The 20,873-nt window shown below is 43.3% G+C and overlaps 1 long non-coding RNA gene across 1 annotated transcript; it reads left to right on the top strand.

Annotated features, from left to right (window-relative positions):
• The first annotated feature begins 6,558 nt into the window (after positions 1 to 6,558).
• LOC117044589 lies at positions 6,559 to 8,307 on the top strand. The gene is made up of 2 exons (XR_004426301.1): positions 6,559 to 6,599; positions 8,028 to 8,307. It is a non-coding gene; the product is annotated as an uncharacterized LOC117044589 (long non-coding RNA).
• Positions 8,308 to 20,873: the final 12,566 nt, after the last annotated feature.

Raw genomic sequence — 20,873 nt, 5'->3', positions numbered from 1 at the left:
AATAATCTTGTTATAATGAATCACAGAGATTTTAATGGGCATTTTGGTTTTGGTTTTTTTTAAGAGGCCAACATCTGCTCTGCCTCTAAATTGGAGCCACAGAAAGGCCATGAGCACATTTCTTTTTTCTTTATCATTTTATCACCAGCAACAAAACTAACATCCCAATGTTTTTAACCACCACTCCACCTACAAGATTGGTTAAATAAATAGACAGTCAATCCATCCTTTACAGAACTCTGCAAGTGGAAAGAATAACAGCCCCTGAGCTTCCAAATAGGACTCTTGGCATCTTAGTTCTATTGCATCGAGTCTCCTATATACTGCTTAGAGACTGCTGTAATTAAGCAGTATATAAATTGTCAAATAAAAATAAACATATAGCCGGAAAGACCTTTAATGCTTTGGTGGGGAACTTCCAGCTTGTGGGTCTAATTAGGCCCACCAAATCTCCCCAGATTTCCCCACAAGGCTGTAGGGCATCAAGTTCCCTAGTTTGGGGGTGGGGGTGGGGGAGGAGGAGGAGAAAGAGGAGGGGGAGGAGGAGGAGGAAGAAGGAAGAGCTTAAATTGCCAAAATGACAGTAGCAGAGACTTCTGCAGTGCTCCCAACACAATAATATGGGTGTTGGACGCCATCTAGAAGCTGGGTAAATAGCAGCTTCTATAGATCTTATGTCTTGGACAATTGACCATTCCATCTAACAGATGGGATAGCACTGCCTTCATCAATAACTGTAACACACTAGGAACTTGTCAACTGGTTTTCCTGTGTTAAGAGTTTAAAATTCCCAAGCTCCTGCGTTTCAGAGACATTTGGGGGGGGGGAGCAAGAAGAGGCAATCCAAAGTAGACCACCCCAAAGTACATTTGATCTTGAGGCTATTAATGCCAAATTACTGTTTCCTGACCATCTCTGTGGTCATTAAGAATGAAGTTGTCTCTGTATTGCCTTGTCACCTTCTCATTATTTAACCACATGCCTTACATTCTAACCGGGACTGAGCATGCACACAGGTGTGGCTGTCTGTGAGTGCATGTAGCATTTTAAAAAAACACATTACAGATTAGCACAAGATCATATACAGTACACATATTATTATCCCACCATTGTCCCAAGTGATCACTGTTTCACTCTTGCACAAATCTGCATGTCTATCTGTCTGTCCATCCATTCTATATATTTTGGGAAGGAAGGGAGAAATTAAAGCTGTCATTTTGTGCAGGCTTACTTGGAAATAAGCTACATTGAACATGGTGGTACATGCTTCTGAATGGTACCTGCACATTTGGGCTACTAGGCTGAATTCATTGTTTTGCGTAGCAAAGCCTTAAAGGTGGCTAGCCAGAGAAGCAAGGGGTTTAAGCTCAGTGATTTATTCCTACCCGCTCTTACATAGCCAGCCTTGTGTAAAAATGGTGTTGTGGTTTAAAAAGGTCATGGAAGTTTGCCCTCTGAGAAATGACTAGCATTTCTCAGAGGGCCTGCATATGTTCCTAATGAGAAGGGTTAGTTCCTTTTTGAACTCTTGCAGCTGGAGGGAAAGAATTAAACTCAATAAATTAACTTTCACTTTTTCTAGCCACTTGATAATTAAAGCAAAATAAAACAACAATAATAATTCATGCCTTCTTTTTTGCTTGGTCATTTTTAAAAAACATTTAACTTAACAAAATGTATATGCTGCTGACTAGACCTGAAGGCTTATGGGATGCGGGTAGTGCTGTGGTCTAAACCACAGAGCCTAGGGCTTGCCGATCAGAAGATTGGCGGTTCGAATCCCTGCAACGGAGTGAGCTCCTGTTGCTCTGTCCCTGCTCCTGCCAACTGAGCAGTTTGAAAGCACGGCAAAAAGTGCAAATAGATGAATAGGTACCACTCTGGCTGGAAGGTAAAGGGCATTTCCGTGCACTGCTCTGGTTTCGGTGTTCCGTTGCGCCAGAAGTGGCTTAGTCATGCTGGCCACATGACCCAGAAAAACTGTCTACGGACAAACGCTGGCTCCCTTGGCCTGTAAAGCGAGATGAGCACCACAACCCCAGAGTCACCTTTGACTAGACTTAACCGTCCAGGGGTCCTTTACCTTCACCTTTTTAGACCTGGAGGTAGTTTACAGTAGGCAGTCTGAAGTATTCATTAAAAAATAACAAAAAATAAAAAGCAATGTTGGATGCGATTCTAACAGGGCTTTTTTTCAGCTGGAACCTTCCAGAACTCAGTTCCCACACCTCTCAGGCGGGCGCCATTGCTGTTCTAAGAGAACGATGGAGGCATTCATGCACTAACATAGCTGAGAGGGGGGCACACTGGGTGGCCACTTACCGTGGGGACAGCACTTACCACGGTGCCTGCAGCACACCCAAGAAGAAGAAGAAAAAGAGTTTGGATTTGATATCCTGCTTTATCACTACCCGAAGGAGTCTCAAAGCGGCTAACAATCTCCTTTCCCTTCCTCCCCCACAACAAACATTCTGTGAGGTGAGTGAGGCTGAGATACTTCAGAGAAGTGTGACTAGCCTAACGTCACCCAGCAGCTGCATGTAGAGGAGCAGGGACGCGAACCCGGTTCACCAGATTACGAGTTCACTGCTCTTAACCACTATACCACGCTGGCCACATGTCTGTCCTGGAATGATGCAGTGGCTTGAGTGCCTGCAGGCACTGTGCCGCCTGAAAAGGCTGCGTGGGGCTTGTGTCCACCGTATGCCTCCCCCTTCGCCAGCCTGAAGCTGTGGGGGACACAGTGGGTGGATACATACCCCACACTGCCATTTTGGGCAGCGCAGAGTGCCTGCAACTGGGGGGAGGCAGCGGGCGGAGCGGACTCCATGCAGGCTCCATGCAGCTTGCCCCGCCCCATGGACAGCTTGCCCCACCCCATGGGCATCCGCGCCACCCACGGCACCTGAGTGGCTAGCTACGCCGCTGCATTCATGTTGAGTTCTGGCACCTCTTTTTCAAGAAAAATAGCACTAGATTCAGCTAATGTCTTCTGTTAGCAGAAGCCCTGGGCAAGGACTTCTGACTGTGAAATGGGGCTCCCCCCTCCTTTCCCCATCTGCATTTGGCTTTGGTCATGAGAGCCCTCAGAATAGTGCATGGTGGAGAGGAGAGGGGTATTTTGTTCCAGCTAGCAACACACAATACATGTCCTGGTGGAATGATCAGAAGAGAATGATGTTAGCTTAATTCATCCTATTAAAAACAAGTTACATGTTTTGTTTTGTTTTGTTTTAAAGCAGAAACTAAAATCAGCATTTTTAATACTGTACTTACTAAGATCACACGCTAAAATCACATGCCCAGGTAGGCTTGCTGGAGCAAAAAAGGTTTTTGCAGGCGGCAAATACAGTACGGTGAAGTCACCTGCCTAATATCAATGGCAGCGGATGCTCCAAAGTGTAAGGGCTGCCACAAAAAAGGTCTGATTTCTTGCAAGTGCAGAATGAACATTATATCACAGTTGCAAAATAACTACGGGACAGATTTTAATAGCTAGATGGAACATGAAATAATGGGCTGGGTGTGTGTGTGTGTTAATGTTTCAAGACAACACTGTTCCTTTGGGCAACTCTTTTTGATCCTCTTTTTCTGATTACAAGGAAGCCAGAATGAGAAGTTTCCTCCCTCTCCTGTTTCTTTCAATAATTCAAGAACCTTCAGAGCCATTTTAAAGAGCGTTTATTATATTACTTTTCCAGACCTCCGGCTTTGACCTTGATTTCTGACAATTTGGAGGTTAAACCTGGCCTTCGCTGTGAGTAACAGATGGACTGTCCAACTCTAATGAAGTCTGAAAGACCCTGCTAAGCTCACTAGAACACAGCAATTGTCCACACAATTTAGGATGCTATGGCAGTAGAAAATCCATGCTTTGAAGCAGCAAGGGACTCTTGTATAGCCAACCATTTGAAAAGCTGAAGCTTCTACCTAAAACATGTCCAAAGATGAAGTGCTTCCCAAGAGGGCAAGATCAAGGAAATGGCTGTTCAAATCCCTGCCCCCGAGTCACATTTCCCATTAAGCCCTTGGCTTAATCCCTATCTCTCCTCATCCTCAACCACCACAAAGCCTAAGAACTGGTACTGTTAACTCTTTCTCTCCTATTTCCCCCCCCCCCCAGTTACTCTTAGATCTCTCTTCACTTCCCTTTGTTGTCACGCCATTCCCAACATTTAGCTTGTTCATTCATCAGGACAGGGCCTTAAACTATTTAATGTTAAAGATATGTTTAATATGCATAAAATGTAATGTTGGCATGCATTATGTTTGAAAACATTTTGCAAAGCGAATTTGCATTAGGCACAGGAGGTTCCACTCTGTTAAATGCGGCAGAAAAGATTGGATGTTTCCATTTCAGTGTATGGAGTGTTAGGAAAGGGGTACTACCTCTGTTGGGGAACATGTCAAAATTTTGCTCGCCATTTTATGCTTGCATAACAACCCAGAGAGATATTGTAGGCTGAGGGAAAGTGATTGGTTCAAGGTCACCCCAGTGAGCCTTGTAGCAGGCTGGACATTTGAATTGCAGACTCTCAGGTCCTAGTCTGGCACTCTAACCACTACACCACACTGCCTCACAATTATTGTCTTTATATTATTCTCTAAGGTGTCATGTAGTATTAACAAACAGACAGACCCAACATGACTCAGATTGTGGCACTGGTAGAGGAGGCTTAACACATCCATCCATCTACATAGCTATCTAGCTGTCATCTTATGCATGGTTCTCTTCATCTCCGTTTTATCCTCACAACATCCCTGCGAAGTAGGCTAGTTGAGAGATGGTGACTGGCTCAAGGTCACCTAGGGAACTTCATTGCTGAGAGGGCATGTGAATCCTGCCCCCCTCCAAGTCCAGGTCCAACACTTTAAATACTACCATTGGCTTTCCCCAATGCTGAGGTTCTCAACCTGTTCTTCCAGCTGCTATTTAGCTACTAGATGTTAAAAGGAACAGCTTACTTCCAGGGGCAAACAGCTGCTTTTGGGGGATGGGGTGATTTCCATTAGGTGTATAATGTATAGTTTAACACTGAGTAGCTTTAGCCAGCTCTCACACATCAAGGACCATGACTAGACAACACTATTATCACTATTCTGTTCTTCCCAATATTGCTACTCATTCTATGTTTGATTATGCTTAGAACGTTACAACAATGAATTGATCTATATTCCTTATGACTATTATTTCTAGTACATATAATGCCTAATTGCACATACAATGCTTTAATGTACTGTAATGCATATATCTGTTCCATGGGTAGTTATAATAATACTTAGAGTACACGTTTATCTATCCCATGGATATTATTTCTAGCACATTAGCATTTTAATCAGCCAAATACATTTTTGACTAAGAGGTACACCATTTCCTTAACAACATGGATATCAATCTAATAGTATCAATCTATCTGTTGTACTAAGCAATGTATATTATTGATTGTACATTACCACGTGACTATTAATCTAAAATATCTAGATTCTAATCTAAAATATGAAGACTATACTTGACAGACATGACTGGAACATTTCTTAGAGCTAGAGTGAAAGTTTTGCATGCCAAATCCAGTCCCCTGGCATCTCCAGGTAGGGGTGGGGAAGACCCCCATGTGAAATATCTGCATGGCCTGCCTGTTGGTTTGGACACTGTTGAGCTAGATGGACCAATTGCCTGATTTTGTATAAGGGAGCTTCCTATGTTCCTGACATGGCCAACCACCCCCTCAAGTGTATTTTTATTTCTATTTTCTGCAGCTGATCTTACAAATATCATTGCATATCTACAGAACATATTGAGACTGAAACATACCATGATCTTGGAACCTTGAAAAATATGGCTTGACCAAGGACATGGTGACCTTAACACGTCTCCACGCTCAAAGTTCTGCACACCTCTTATTGGCACATATTTTGAGAGAGTTTGTGCCTTCATAAAGAGATAGATTTGAGATCTACTCCCATCAAAGCCTACTGTTTTTTGCTACATGGATCACATGGCTTCTTGCTTTAAGCTTCCTTGGATATCTTCATAAATTCTGAAGCTTCTTTGAGCCCTCACCAGGTTGTAATTCACTCCTTCTGGTAGCAGACATAATGCTGCTCAGTAATTCCTGTTCTGAAATTTGTATGTGCAACCAACAAGATAATCCAAATAGAAATAGGGATTATCTGACAGTAAATCATAATAGCCAGTCTTCTCCATCAGACAGGCAGTATCAGCACTAGGTCACAAGGGCTACTCTCACCTTCAAGCAGACAGAATTACCGTAAGTGGACAAGTCTCTTTTCTGTAGGCAGACACCATCAGCATGAGGACACAATGGGATGTCTCTCATCTTCAGGGGTATAGCATCAGCGCGCAGACACAATGGCCAGTCTGACTCTTCTTCAGGGAAACATCATCAGCACGAGGTCACAATGACCAGTCTCTCTCCTTGAAGCAGACAACCAGGGCCACATGTGAGCTACCATCTCTTTCTCTCTCTCTCTCTCTCTCTCTCTCTCTCTCTCTCTCTCTCTCTCTCTCTCTCTCTCTCTCTCTCTCATGGAGGCAAACAGAGAAACAGAAGTGTGAGGACACTGTCTCTCCTATTCAGGTGGGCAGTAGCAGGATGTGAGCAAAGTTGCTTCTGTCGTCTCTCTCCTTGAAATGATCAGCAGAGTGTAGGCAGAGAAACAGCAGGCAAGGAGAGGAAAAGAACGGGCAGTTTGGCACTCTAGCTATTAGTACTCCCCCCCCTTATTGTGAGCACTCATGGGGTATTGCCAAGCTGTTGAAGTATTACCATCATAGTACTCCATACACATTACAGGGCTGTCCAATGCATTTTGCCAATTCCTGCCCCGATTCTTGCTCTTCCCAGAGACTAGGGGTTGCTGCCCCTGCTTGCTTTGGTCACCAATCTTATTGACCCATATGCCAACCGCCCTTCCTCCACACCTGAAAAACCCCTCTCTTTACACCTCATCTGCTCTGGCTATCCCTCACATCTTGCCCCAAACCCTTCACTTCCCAAGCCCCACTCCATTTTAAAGGAAGCAGCAGGAACTTCACAGAGTGGCTTGTTAAACCAGTGTGAAGCACCTCCCCCTTTCGTTAAACCTCACTGCAGGCGAGTTCAATGCACCTTCTCCCTTCCATTAAACAACTCATGTGGACCAGCTTACCATTCCTTATGCCACAGTTGATGAACTGCAGAGCTTGACCACACCTTACATTTTTTATTATATAGGAAGAAATAATTCACCATAATTTATTCTCATTTTTTTTAAAAAAAAATCAGCATGCTAAATGTCTAGCTACTTTACTTTTCTTCAAAGATACAATCATACATTCTATATACACAGAGAACCATACAGGAGAAAAAAAATCCTGTCCCCTGCCCTGCCTTATCTCTTTTTACCTTGGGGATGCCTCATTTACTCAATCTCACTCTTGGTTGCTCCTTTAAGGCTTGCAGAAACTCCCAATGATATCCAGGCAGCTTTCCAGGTTAACTAGAAGTGCTTTGAGAGCCAGTGTGGTGTAGTGGTTAAGAGTGGTAGACTTGTAATCTGGTGAACCGGGTTCGTGTCTCTGCTCCTCCACATGCAGCTGCTGGGTGACCTTGGGCTAGTCACACTTCTTTGAAGTCTCTCAGCCCCACTCACCTCACAGAGTGTTTGTTGTGGGGGAAGAAGGGAAAGGAGAATGTTAGCCACTTTGAGACTCCTTCGGGTAGTGAAAAGCGGGATATAAAATCCAAACTCTTCTTCTTCTTCTTCTTTGGAAGGTGTGATGAATATTTTTAAAAGCTTGTTTCAATAAATGACAGTTTACAGCTGTCAGCCTGCACTTCAGGCTTTGGATGGTGATATAGTTACACAATCTGGAAGAAGTGGTGGGGGTATAAAAGGGGTGGGGTGAAATAAAACAAAAAGGATGCTTTACTATTCATATGTTAGCTGCAGAGGATGCCTTGTTGTTTTTAATAAGAGAGGACCGCACACTGATATATGCTCCTTTTTATTGTTCCGTATCCCAGCTTAGCTTGGCTTGCTTATTACAGAGTTGTGATAGGAAATTCTTCCTCCCTGGCAAAGTCCTAACAATGAGTTACTGCCAGACAACAGCCTTTCATCAGTTCTTGGAGGGATAGACAACAGCTCACCTCCATCTGACTGCTCTGTTTTCCGGCACGGGGAGACAATTTATGGAGGCTGCAGACAAAGTAAAAGTTCAGAGAGCACTTTCTCCTATGCTGAGAAAGAATGTCTGATTCATAATATGGGAGTCTTTACATCGATTAAATGGCTCTGAGGGGACTAAGCACTAAGAAACTGGCTTTCTGTTTTAAGGATAGATCATCTTGGAGAGAAATGAGGGTTTTCTGTTCCTGTATTCTCAGCATATAAATACTGGGTTATGGTTATTTAGGGAGAGTCTGTGCTCTCTCTCTCTCTCTCTCTCTCTCTCGCTCTCTCTCTCTCTCTCTGTGTGTGTGTGTGTGTGTGTATGTGTGTGTGTGTGTGTGTGAGAGAGAGAGAGAGAGAGATGTGCAGAAAAGTAGAAATATGCATATCTCAAGCATGTAGTGTAGGCATTGTTCATACACAGAACATCTACCAGAATGGGGAGTGTGAGGAAGCCAAACTGTTAATTCTCAGGCTTGTGGTATTTGGATGTCAAGAGACTGCTTTAATAGCGTCCTCCTTAGTCTTGATGCTCACAGTCAGTCTTCCGTCACTATAACAAATCACGGGTTTGGATTGTTCCTTCTTCCAACCTGTTGTTAGTGTTCTACATGCTTGCCTTCTATATATTATCCCTTCCAATTTCAAACTTGTACCAACATTTCTGCTCTCTATGCCATTCTTTGCCACTCTGACCAAATCTTTCTTAGCTGGTAACCTCTTGTTGCTTCCAGTTCTGTGCGTGTTTACTCATCCATTTCTCCTTCACCAGTTTGTCATTGTCACTCACCATGTGAGCAACGTAAGATTCCCTTTCACTGTTCTTCTATTGTTAATGTCAGGCTCCTCTTAATTAGGGATGGGCAAAGTTGACCATTCAAATTCTTTAGTTTCTCATTTTTCTAATCTTAAATTCACTTCTGTTCTCCACATTTCCAAATCAGCTTGGGATTATTATTTTTTTAAAGGTCCTCCTGAAAATTCATTAGCACTTTAGCCAACATTTCTCCTAATACAGTTGTTGTTAATTTATTTAATTATTTAATTATCTTGCCCAAGTCAACCCAAAGTGAATTACACCAACCAAATAAACAAAAAAAAACCCCACATATAAACATATACCTTGAAAAGGCCACATATACACATTTTTGTATGCAATTTCCCCCAATATGCACATTGTTTTGCAAAGTGAATTCTCCTAATATAATGTGTTTCTGCATGTTGTTTTCAGTAACATATGCAGTTCTATGCATACTTCACCCTAGTATATGCACGATGGTTTGAGAAATGCACTGCAAAATTTGGAAAATTGCAGATTTTGAAGGTTGGCTTCAAGATTGTCTTTTGATTCACATATTGTTTCAGAAGATGTAAATTAAGTAAGTTTGCCTGAATCAAATTTCTCCCCATCCCTCCACCCTTCCTCTTGTACGACTGGATCATAAAAAGCATCAAACATCCTTCTGTGGTGTGTCATTTGCGATTTTATCTTGCCAATGAAAACTGAATGTTTCACACAAATACTTCATTTCATCCAGATTTAAACTTCATTGATGCCTTCATTCAGGCTCCCACTCAACACAAACAGCAATATGGGATTAATTGCAGGCATACGTACGCACAGTCTTACTTTATCTTTGCATATGCTGGGAAAAAGAAAAAGAAAAGGTAAAGGACCCCTGAACAGTTAAGTCCAGTCAAAGGCAACTATGGGATTGTGGCGCTCATCTCACTTTTCAGGCTGAGGTAGCCAGTGTTTGTCCACAGACAGCTTACCGGGTCATGCAGCTAGCATGACTAAACTGCTTCTGGCGCAACGGGACACCGTGACAAGTGCCAGAGCACATGGAAATGCCATTTACATTCCTGCCCCAGCGGTATCTATTTATCTACTTGCGCTGGTGTGCTTTTGAATTTCTAAGTTGGCAGCAGATGGGACAGAGCAACGGGAGCTCACCCCGTTCCGGGGATTTGAACCACTGACCTTCTGATGGGCAAGCCCAAGTGGCTCAGTGGTTTAGACCACAGCGCCACCCGCTCCCACATGCTAGTAGAGGCATGGGACAACCATAACACACCAGAGGCACTAAACAGTGCCAAGTTTCTGTTCTATATTGTCTTTCAAGTTCACAGATGCTGTGGGTGATCTAAGGCAGTGGAACTGGAATATTGTTTGCCACCCAGGGTGACTGGGTGTCAGTGGAGTGCGACACCTGCATGGCAGCTAAACCCTTGCTCTTTGACACCTTGAGTATTAATATTACCAGGCTTTTGAAACTCCTGTAGCATGTGTGTGAAATCAACAATAATGTCAGCATATGCTGCTAAACACATAATTCCACATGGCTGTCCGATTTATGAATGGGCCATATATAATCGGCAGTACTGGTACTTGCTGGCTCAAGAGATTGTGTTGCTTGAAGCAGATCTCAAACGTGCCCCCCCCAACTAGAATTAAGAAAAAGCCTTGCACCACCATTCAGACTCCCAAGTCCTGCCTTTGTCTCTTCACTGTTTAAGATGCTACCTGAACCGGGATGCATAGCAAGACTGACACAGAGCTTGTCCTTACCTAACAGCCTGTCACGAAATTGATCCAGGAGTGCGTTCTTTCCCCCCAATTTTTACAATGGCAGTTACATAGGCCAAAGATGAGAGGAACTGAGGCATCCTTCAGCCACAGGCCTGCTCAGTTGCTAAAAGTCAGTAGGGGAAGTCCTCCAGGTATTGCTGAGAGTCACAGGCTGAGGAAGTGAAAGAGAACTTCTTTGGTTGTAGCCTGCAGGTTATGGAACTCCCTCCTCTTCAAAGTGCAACTGGCCTTTCTGCTGTACATCTTCCATCAATGGATTAAGTCACACCTTTTCACCCAGGCCTTTGGAAACTTGGGCAAAAGGGAAAGGAAGTTAAAGGACACAACTGACTCACTTTTGCTTCCTGCTTTTAAACTTGCTTGGGTTTGGCAATGCTCAGGTTGGTTAGGTGGGAAATCACTCGGATATATCAGAAGACTGATCGCCGAAGAATTGATGCTTTTGAATTATGGTGCTGGAGGAGACTCTTGAGAGTCCCATGGACTGCAAAAAGATCAAACTTATCCATCCTTAAAGAAATCAGCCCTGAGTGCTCACTGGAAGGGCAGATCCTGAAGTTGAGGCTCCAGTACTTTGGCCACCTCATGAGAAGAAAAGACTCCCTAGAAAAGACCCTGGTGTTGGGAAAGATGGAGGGCACAAGGAGAAGGGGATGACAGAGGATGAGATGGTTGGACAGTGTTCTCGAAGCGACTGGCATGGGGGTGCCTGGCGTGCTCTGGTCCATGGGGTCACGAAGAGTCGGACACAACTGAACGACTGAACAACAACATATATATATGAACATTCAGCCTGCAAAAGATCTGTGTCACTCAAACTGTGTCACCTGTTGCATAGTCAGTATTGGTTGGTTCCAATGAAAGATGCATTTTGACCGATGCTGATGTCCGTGCAAATAATACTAACTTCATGCAAATAAAAGAGATTCTTTTTAGCACTTTTGCTCATAATCATCATTTTTGGTGTAGCCTTTAGTGCTGAGCAAATGTTCCTCCACCATTGTAAGCTATAATTAACCTTTAAAAGATGAGCCAGAGTTGTGAGGAAAAGGAAATGGTACAAATGTGCTTATTTAGTAACAAATACATATGTTCTCAGATCTTACTAGATTAATTCAGCTGCTAAGAAGATGGAAATAAGATACTTAAAAACACAAAGAGATGCAGCAGAATCATTCTCAATACACAGGCAAGTATATAATTGAGAAAGCAAAAACCATATTTTATGAAGGCAAAGCTAAGCTGCTTCTGGATTCTTCCAAAAGGTCTGTGACAAAAAATCAACAGCATCCTCAAAAGATAGTTTACAGTACAACCCTTTGAATGTCTACTTAGAAGTAAGACCCACTGAGTTCATTGGGCTTTACTCCCAGGAAAAGGTGCATATGATTGCAGATGCCACTCAGCATACAGGTTGTGATTCTCACCATGTTCATAGTGTGATTGTTTATATTTAGATCTTTGGCTGTCCCCCACATCACCACCTTGCCATAATTTGTAAATTATGACAATAAAGGATATGTGATATTTATTATAGCCAATTATTTTCCATAGTTTAAACCAGCAAGCACCAGTAGAAGTTATTGGTGAGAAATCCACTTGTTTCACTCTGTGATTTACCTTCCCCTTTTGTTCTCTTTGTTAAAAGCTGATGGAAAATTGCTATAAACAAGCATGTATTAAGCGTATATTTAAATACCAACTTGCAGTGCTTTTTTCCATGGCTTTTCCATCCTCTGATTTTTAATTAAATTAAAAAAAACCCACACACCCATGCATTAAAATTCAAATTTACTTGCAGCATCACCCACAGTTTTAATTGGCAGGACAGAAATTTGTGGGATGGATTTCATCAGTGAGGCAAAGATTTTAGTGGCTCCCGGATCTTCCATGTCCTCTTGTAAGTGGAGGACACAATCATCACCTCAAAAATAGCAGGATGTCAGACAGAGCTCAGTTAAGAGTTTTTGTTCGCTTTCAAGGGAAAAAATTACAAGCCTTCTAACCCATGCACTGCCCCTTTCCAACATGGCAAAATGAACGAAGTTTCTTTAGGTGAGAGCAGCGTCTTTCAGAATAGAGAATGCACAACAGGCAGATGATGTATTTGCAATAATAGGACTTCTTTACCAGTATATAAATTAAAAAGTGAAACTGACCAACCCAGGTTCTAAAAGTTCCCAAAACAGATTGAGGGCTGCAGAGGCAACCCAGGTTTGCTACATACTGTTACTGGCCAAGCAGTTTGGCCAGTGTGCATGGAGTCTGTGTCCCTTTGGAGAGTGGAAGACATAGCAGAGACTGTTGTGGTTTAAGAAATAGGGTTTATTCCCCTATTTACACTGTCAGTCGGCATGGAGGGAGTCCAGATCTAACAGCATGACCCAAAGCATTGCAGACAACCTTTCCTTCTCTCCCCCCCCCCTCCCAAGATGGATCTCATCCTTTCTTCCCCAAAGCACCTTGCCCTCCCCCAAGAGCAGTTACCCTGGCAACCTTCCAAATCTCCAGTCTCTGTTTGTTGCTGCCCAGAACGTATATCTAGATCTATTTCAATTGGGGTTTAGGTCCAGTTTTGGCACAGAAACTGCTTTGTTTGTCCTGTATAATGACCTATGTAGCGAGACAGACAGGGGAAATGTGTGCCTCTTAATTCTCCTCGACCTCTTAGGGACTTTTGATACCATATAGACTATGGTATGTTTCTGGAGCAGCTGTTGGAGTTAGGGGTGGGTGACACTGCTTTGTGGTGGTTGCAGTCCTACTTGGATGGTTATTCCCAGAGGGAATGCTGAGGAGTGCTATTCAGCCCCATGGAGCCTTCAATACGTGATTCCTCAGGGGTTGATTTTATCCCTCATGCAGTTTAACATCCACATGAAACCGCGGAGTGGAATCATCTGGATATTTGGAGTATGTTGTCAGCAATATGCTCTATGTGTTCCCCTTTACATCTGCAGGTATAGGATTGGATGTGCTGGACCATTGTCTTGTCTCAGTAATGGACTGAATGAGAGCCAATAAACCGAAGTTCATCCAGATAAGACTATGCCACTGTTAGATCACTAGATCAGATGGATGGGATTTTGACTGCTCTTGATGGTGTTACACTGAAGGAGCGGGTATGTAGCTTGGGGGTACTTCTGGGTCCACTGTTGTCGCTTGAGGCTCTGGTGGCCTCAATGGCACAGGGTGCCTTCTATCAGCTTCAGCTGGTAGCCCAGCTGGGCATCAAGTCAATTTCACAAACCTCATATGAAACATAATTTGGCTCACACTCAGAATGTTCCATTGAGAACGATGGAAGTGAATTAATTTCAGATCAGTGAGAGATTCTTAAAGTTTTCCAGATCTCCTCAAAGATGTGCAAGTGACCTTAAATTTAATCAGAGAGAAAAAATTATTTAGTGTGTGAAGGCTTCAAACAGCTACACAGTTAAATTATAATTTTATTATATGTTTGCTTGGCATGTGAAACATATTTCAACAGAAGGTGGGAAAGGAATTGGAACAAAACTCATCTTGGCTGAGCAAACATTTGACAATGTGCTGTAGAAAAACCCATCTGTCTTGGGAGGTATCAAACTGCACGAGATGTTGATGGTGCTAAAAATACCTTATTGACTCCCTAATCTCAGAATACGCTTTTTTTTGCTACATGTATTGAATATTAATACAAAATTGAAATACAGAGAATGCATTCTGTCTTTACCAAAATCTGTAGCACGCACAATCCTCCCAAAATTTAACATTTTTCAAGACCAGTTGATAAATGGGAAAGTTATTAATTCTCATTGAGACCCACAGGACTTGAAAACACTATATTTCGGCAGGGGTCGTGCCCTTAATGCTTTTTACACTGACAGTATTTCTGGTTAAATTTTCTGAGCTACATTGACACTGTGGAATCACAATGTGTGTGAAATACACATGTATGGTTAATTGTGGTGAATTTCTGAGCTCATGGAGGACTGTGTTGAGTTCTCTGTGTTGTTTGGCACAAACACGGCCAGGAGGGAGGAAGGACCATAGCTCAGTAGCAGAGATGGTCCCAGATCCAGTGCTTGACACATCTAGTTTAGAAAATGGTCTCTGAGAGCAGGTGACAGGAGACACCTGTCTAGAATGCTGGAGAGCAGCTGCCATTATTGGGCTAGATCAGGGATAGCCAATGTGGTGCCCTTCAGGGGTTGCTGGACTACAACTTCCATTCAGTATAGCCAGCCAGGCCAATAGTAAGGGATGATGGGAATTGGAGTCCAACAACATCTGGAGGTTGGCATGGTGAATTCCCCTGGGCTAGTGATCTAAGGCAAGTGGCCCTGTTTGCTGCTGCTTGAAGTCAGTATGGCTTCACTAAAAACCATGGCTATTACTGCAGAGAGGGCAGTGAAAGCTGGTCCTCTGCTTTCCTCAGACATACACTGAACTTGTATTTCCCCTGTCCTGCAAATCTAAGATTTCTAGGATATCTCTGTTGACACAGATAAGGAGTTTCAGAGTGTTCTGGCTCCATACCCTGAGCAGGATGTATTGGGTCAATGACAAAATATTGTGAGTGTGAAGATTAGCCCTTTCTCCACACCCAATTCTGGAAATCAGAGATAAGAAGGCTGCTGTTGTTTATGTGAGGATCACATCCTGGAATGTGTCAAAAAATCTGATTCTACCAGGATTTATGTTTCTGTCTTTTAGCTTGCTTTAGCTTCTGATTAACATTTAGAATGCGGGTAGACAACAAACTCCCATAATCCCTACCCACTGGCGACGCAGGCAGAGGCTGATGCAAGTTGGAGCCCAACAGTAGCTAGAGGGCATGCAATTGACTACCCCGATCTAGAACAAACACATTTGATGTTGAAATAACCTCCAAGAGTCGCTGTTAACAACTACTGATTTACAAAAAAACAAAACAAAAAAACCCTGTCAATTTTGTATCCTTATTCTTGGCACAAATTATGCTGTATATAGAGGAACAGGTGGATCATTCCATTCATTTGGCCTGCTCTTAACCATTTTTGGGAGGTTGACTAAAGGCTTTCACAGCTTGCTCTAGAATAGTAACATTCCAGATCTCTGTGTTTTGAAGTGTCACCTTCAAGCTATCGATCCACCTTATCATTGCTACAGCTGTCGGACCAGCACAGCAAAATCTTTGCGGTCCTGGCTTACAAGTTCTAGCCTTAGGAAGGTTAGCTGGGGATTAACCCAAACACATTTTAAAACAGTAGGTCTACTTCTGAATATAGTTACCAGCCACCCAAATTTCTGCCAAGCAGAGCATGAAATTCCAGGGGTCTTGGCCCTCCACCAGGGTCTGTGTTCCTTTGTGGAAATAAGGCACAATGGAGGCTAGTATCTGAATGATATATGGTTTATTTTACACATATATACAGCCTTCAGTCTTCAATGGAGGAATACATAGCAACACCATCCCAAAACGTGCCATCTTATCTTTATGGGAGTACTGTAGATACTTGAGTATAAGCCTAGTTTTTCATCACATTTTTTGTGCTGAAAAAGCTGCCCTCGGCTTATACTCAAGTGAGGCGGGTGGTGGGGGCGGTGAGAAAGAAGCCCTTTCTCTCCACTTGTGCTGCCGCCACCCGCTCACTCCAGTCAACCATTCCTTAAGCGTACAAGAACAGCAGTTCTTTACTCTCCCCAGGCAGCTTGTTCCATTCCTGAACTTCTCACATAAATGCAAACTTTAGACCACAGAAGGCAGAAAGCCTATCAGTTAAGGAAGTATTAAAACCCCACAGGTGCTCACTTTCCCTGGCTCTTGCTTAAACAGGACAGGATCCCTGCCTTCTCTGTATAACACAAGGGAACATTGCGCTGTGGGTTAAACCACAGAGCCCTAGGGTGGTTTGAATCCCCACGATGGGGTGAGCTCCACAGCAGCAAAGGAGGAAGAGGAAGGAGCAGCCCGAAGGGCTGCTTTCGGGCTACTCGTTCCTGTTCCTCCTCCACAGCAGCAAAGGTGAACTGGCTTATACTCAAGTCAATAAGCTTTCCCAGGTTTTTGTAGGAAAATTAGGTGCCTCGGCTTGTATTCGGGTCAGCTTATACTCGAGTATATAAGGTATCACCAGCATCCTTTTTGCTCTGCAGCCTATCTTGGTCTCCAGGGTGCATACAAGCATGGCTACTTCTCAGCTTCCTAGTACCATCTTCCCTAATTCTGCTTCTCCTAAAAACTAAGTCCCCTTTATTCATTTGCATTTGAATACCCAGTTATTTCGCTGCTTTGACTTACAAATTGTTAATCCGCAAAGCGGCACCTAACAAAGTGACTTGATGAACACTTGTTGATTGACTAGGATTAAACACTTAGGATGTTTACCTAGGTTAATTAACTCTTCACGTGCTAATTGCTGGTGCTCAGAAGTATGTCCACACACATATTCCAAAACACAGGGATCTTGATTACATTCTCAGGTCTGACACACAGTCTTTACACATAAACGCTAATTAAACACCTCAAACACATCACATTTCGCCCTTCTAATCCACGTTGAGACTGTCTTATAACATACAAGTTCTAATTAAATCCTAATATTTACTAAGCCTGGACATTTAGCACCATAGATCTATTACAATATTTTGCTAGGTCACATTTTGCTGCAGAGGTCAGAAGAGTGAAATAGCACTTAAATGTCACAGTAATTAGAGAAACATGGGGGATTCAGATGAGGCAGCTTAGAGGGCAAAAGTTCTGATCAACAAATAGGAGTGCCACTAGTGGATTTATCACCCTCCTCAAAAACAACAGCACCCATTTGTGTATTCAATCATTATTCCAGGTGGGCATCTCTATCCTCCCCTAGTAGGGCTGAGACCCCAGAAGCTTACAGCCCCATTTTACACAGAGAGTCATTTCTCCACGTGTTTCAGTGGGTAGCAAAACAGAGGGTGGTGGTGTTTGCTTCAAAAAGCTATTTTCTTTCTCCTTTTGGTTGTTTGTGGTGGTGGCGGCAAAACACACACTCTTATTTCAAGTGTCACTGCTTGATTTCTCCAAGACTGCTCGGCAACAGCATCATTCAAAGCCACTCTGGTGGCGAAAATGGGCTACTATCACAAAGGATAGCAGCTACCCATGATTCAAGAGCTGCAGCCTAAGACTGGGCACTTTTGTGAGAAACTGCACTTCAGTAGAACTTCCATTCCGTTATGATCATTACTGGTCCCATGATGCAATGAAACTTTAAATATGCATTTGCAGCAAGTGTTTATGGGACAATAACAGGCCCATTAAAAACCAGCATAGGCGCCATCTTGGGGGGTGGGGTGCCAAGGCACCCACACAATTTTTACTGCGGTTGCCTGGCCAGGTGACCCAACACAGCAATGCTATGGTGGGGTGCTCTGTTGAGCCCTCCCTTTGTAGTGGCGACGTGTCTTGTCACACACGTACGCTGGGCACCCACAATGTTGGATGGAACCCAGTGTGTCTGAATACCAGTGTGGATCCAAACATTTCTAACAATATTTATTCTTTGGTTTTAGTTCAGGTTCCCCCGCCCGTGCAGCCCCACCTGGGAGTTTTTCAGGTCACACAACTTGGGACTACACAATGGCACTGGAAAAGAAGAAGAGGAGAACTGGACCAATCTAATAAGGCCTTGCAATTATCAATATTATTAGTTTTGCATTGAGTTTATTTGCGTGACAGCTCTGGCATCAGACTAAAATATAGACTAAAATATGAAATTCTGCTTTTTTAAAAAAATGATGGGAGATTCTGAGCTAGAGATGGAGGAAATATAAGCTTACTGCAAACTTTGTGGTGGGGTATGAAGAAGCAACAGGCAAAATGACAGGGACCTTCCAAAACAATGAAAACCATGCATACAAATGACTTATGAAATAGCATGACAGAAGTACCTGTGAAATAAACATATATATGTTTAAGGTGGCCGATGGTGTGCAACAATGGCAACAATTTCTCCAGACACTTCAAATTGTTATGACAAGATCTCCTGGCCTGCATCCTGTTTCATGCTCGATCAGAACAAATGGATAATCTCTCACAGATGGCAGCTGTAGACCCCTTTGGGGGGGGGATTCCTGTCATTTTGTTAGTTGCTTTCATATATTTTGTGGACCCTCTCCTCTGTTTTTGATTTGGTCTATAAAGAAGGCAGCCAAAATGAACACACACCATGTAACACTGATATACGTCGCGATGCTGATTTCACATAATAACTGTCATGTGAAGTGTTCCTGCCACTGAAGATTTGCATATCCCAATTGCCTAGAAGATGTATTAAGTCTGATTTAGTTAATTCTGGAAGATAACAGCAATCCCTTCAAACATCCCACAGGAATCTGTGATAAATTGCCACTTCTGCATTGGGATTAACTATTTCTGCCCTACTTGAGAGCAATATTCTTTCACAGCACATTTTCTCACGAGTAATGAAGCATTTGGGAAAGGGCCACACAGGTCAGTGGAGCAGCATCTCCTTTGTATGGAGGCTCAATCCCTGATATCTCTAGTCAAAGAGGATCAGGAGTGGATGATACAAAAGATCTGTGCCCAATAACCTGGAAAGATACTGCTAACCAGAGTAGACAATACTGGCTAAATGGACCAATCGTCTGGGCTAGCACAAGATAACTGACTGCAACGAATTCACAATGCAGTCACTGTAAGTTGTGAGTCGTGTCTAAGTTTAGCATGTGTGAAGTGTTTGTGTGTGTAAACAGCACCATTCAACTACATTTTTTCAACCATTCTTTAATTTTATTTGACTTGCGCATAGTGTTCTCTTACAGATATACCATACAGTGTGCATTGTTTCAATTCACATTGACTAAAAAAAACCCAGATGACTCACGTTTCTGTAGTAGGGCTGGGTGTTTCACTTTGGGTCATTCGTTTGCTTGAAGGTAAAAGTTGTTCATAGGCTAGCTCTCTGAGTTTCCACCAGCTCTGAAATTGTCGAAAGAAATAAAAACAATAATGTCATTTTCTAAGTGCTAATGGACCAGATTGGGAATGCTGGTTCTCCAGCACATTGCCATTTATTCCTTCCACACAGTGCACTTTTGTTTTGGAATCTCCTGTCAGGAAACTCCCCTCCCCGCGGCTGCCGGCGTCGCGGGAGCGTCTAGAATACCGGGACCCACATCCGTTGTTCACGAGCTCCTCCTCCCCCCCTCAGCCGGAAGCAATCATTCCTCAAGCGGGGAAGGGGAGGTGGAGCCAGGAAGGCGGTGCAGGGGCTTGGAAGGGGTCAGAGAGCCCCAGCACCTCAGGGAAAGCGGGGAGCGGTGTCAGGTTCCCACGCTCTGGGGTCGGATGCAGGAAGGACGTGGGAGAGGGAGGCGGGGGTTTAGAATCCTGCGGCTTTTTTGCTGGACAAAGAACTGGAAGACTTCATTCCTGGACTCTGCTGAGGATTGAGATGGACGTTTGAACTTTTGCTGCACTGTACATAGCTTTCGCAATAAAGAACTTAGTTTTTAGAAGTTCTGCGTTCTGGCGCGTTACTCATAAGCAACCACTGAACGTTCTAACATCTCCAAATAATGGGCTATTGCAGAAAACTCTCTCCAAGTGTCGGAATTTAGGCTGGTTCCATTAGCACTAGTTGTGGATGCAATCGGTTTGGATTACCTAACATGTTCCACTTGACCAGTGGGGCTTCCCTCACTCTCCTCCCCCACATACCTTGCAAACTGGCTTGGTGAGGGTGTCGGCAGACCCCTTAGAACAATGCACAGGGAGAAGAGCTAGGGGATCATTCAATCTGACAAACTTCAGTGCTTGTACAGATGGCACAACTGGAAGATTATGACGTTGAATTGCACTTAATGTATCATACTGCTTGTATAAACACAGCTTCATCAAATATGTCTGCCTGCTGCACCTGAATTGTAGAATTTGGTGTGGTAAAAGAGTTGGTAGGCACAAAAGGTCAAAACATCACAGAAATTGTGCTGTTCTGGCGCACGCACATTACAATGTCATTAGAAAGCACAAAACTTTATTACCCTACTGCTGATTTTCTCGATATATTACATACTGGATGATGGTTGTGTTATTGCATTTACTTTTGGCACGGATACATTGTCCTTAAGGATTTGCTAA

This window comes from Lacerta agilis, chromosome 3 (genome assembly GCF_009819535.1).
Source record: "Lacerta agilis isolate rLacAgi1 chromosome 3, rLacAgi1.pri, whole genome shotgun sequence".
Lineage (NCBI taxonomy): Eukaryota > Metazoa > Chordata > Lepidosauria > Squamata > Lacertidae > Lacerta > Lacerta agilis.
Note: the sequence above shows the minus strand (reverse complement) of the source record. Positions and strands in the feature narration are given on the sequence as shown.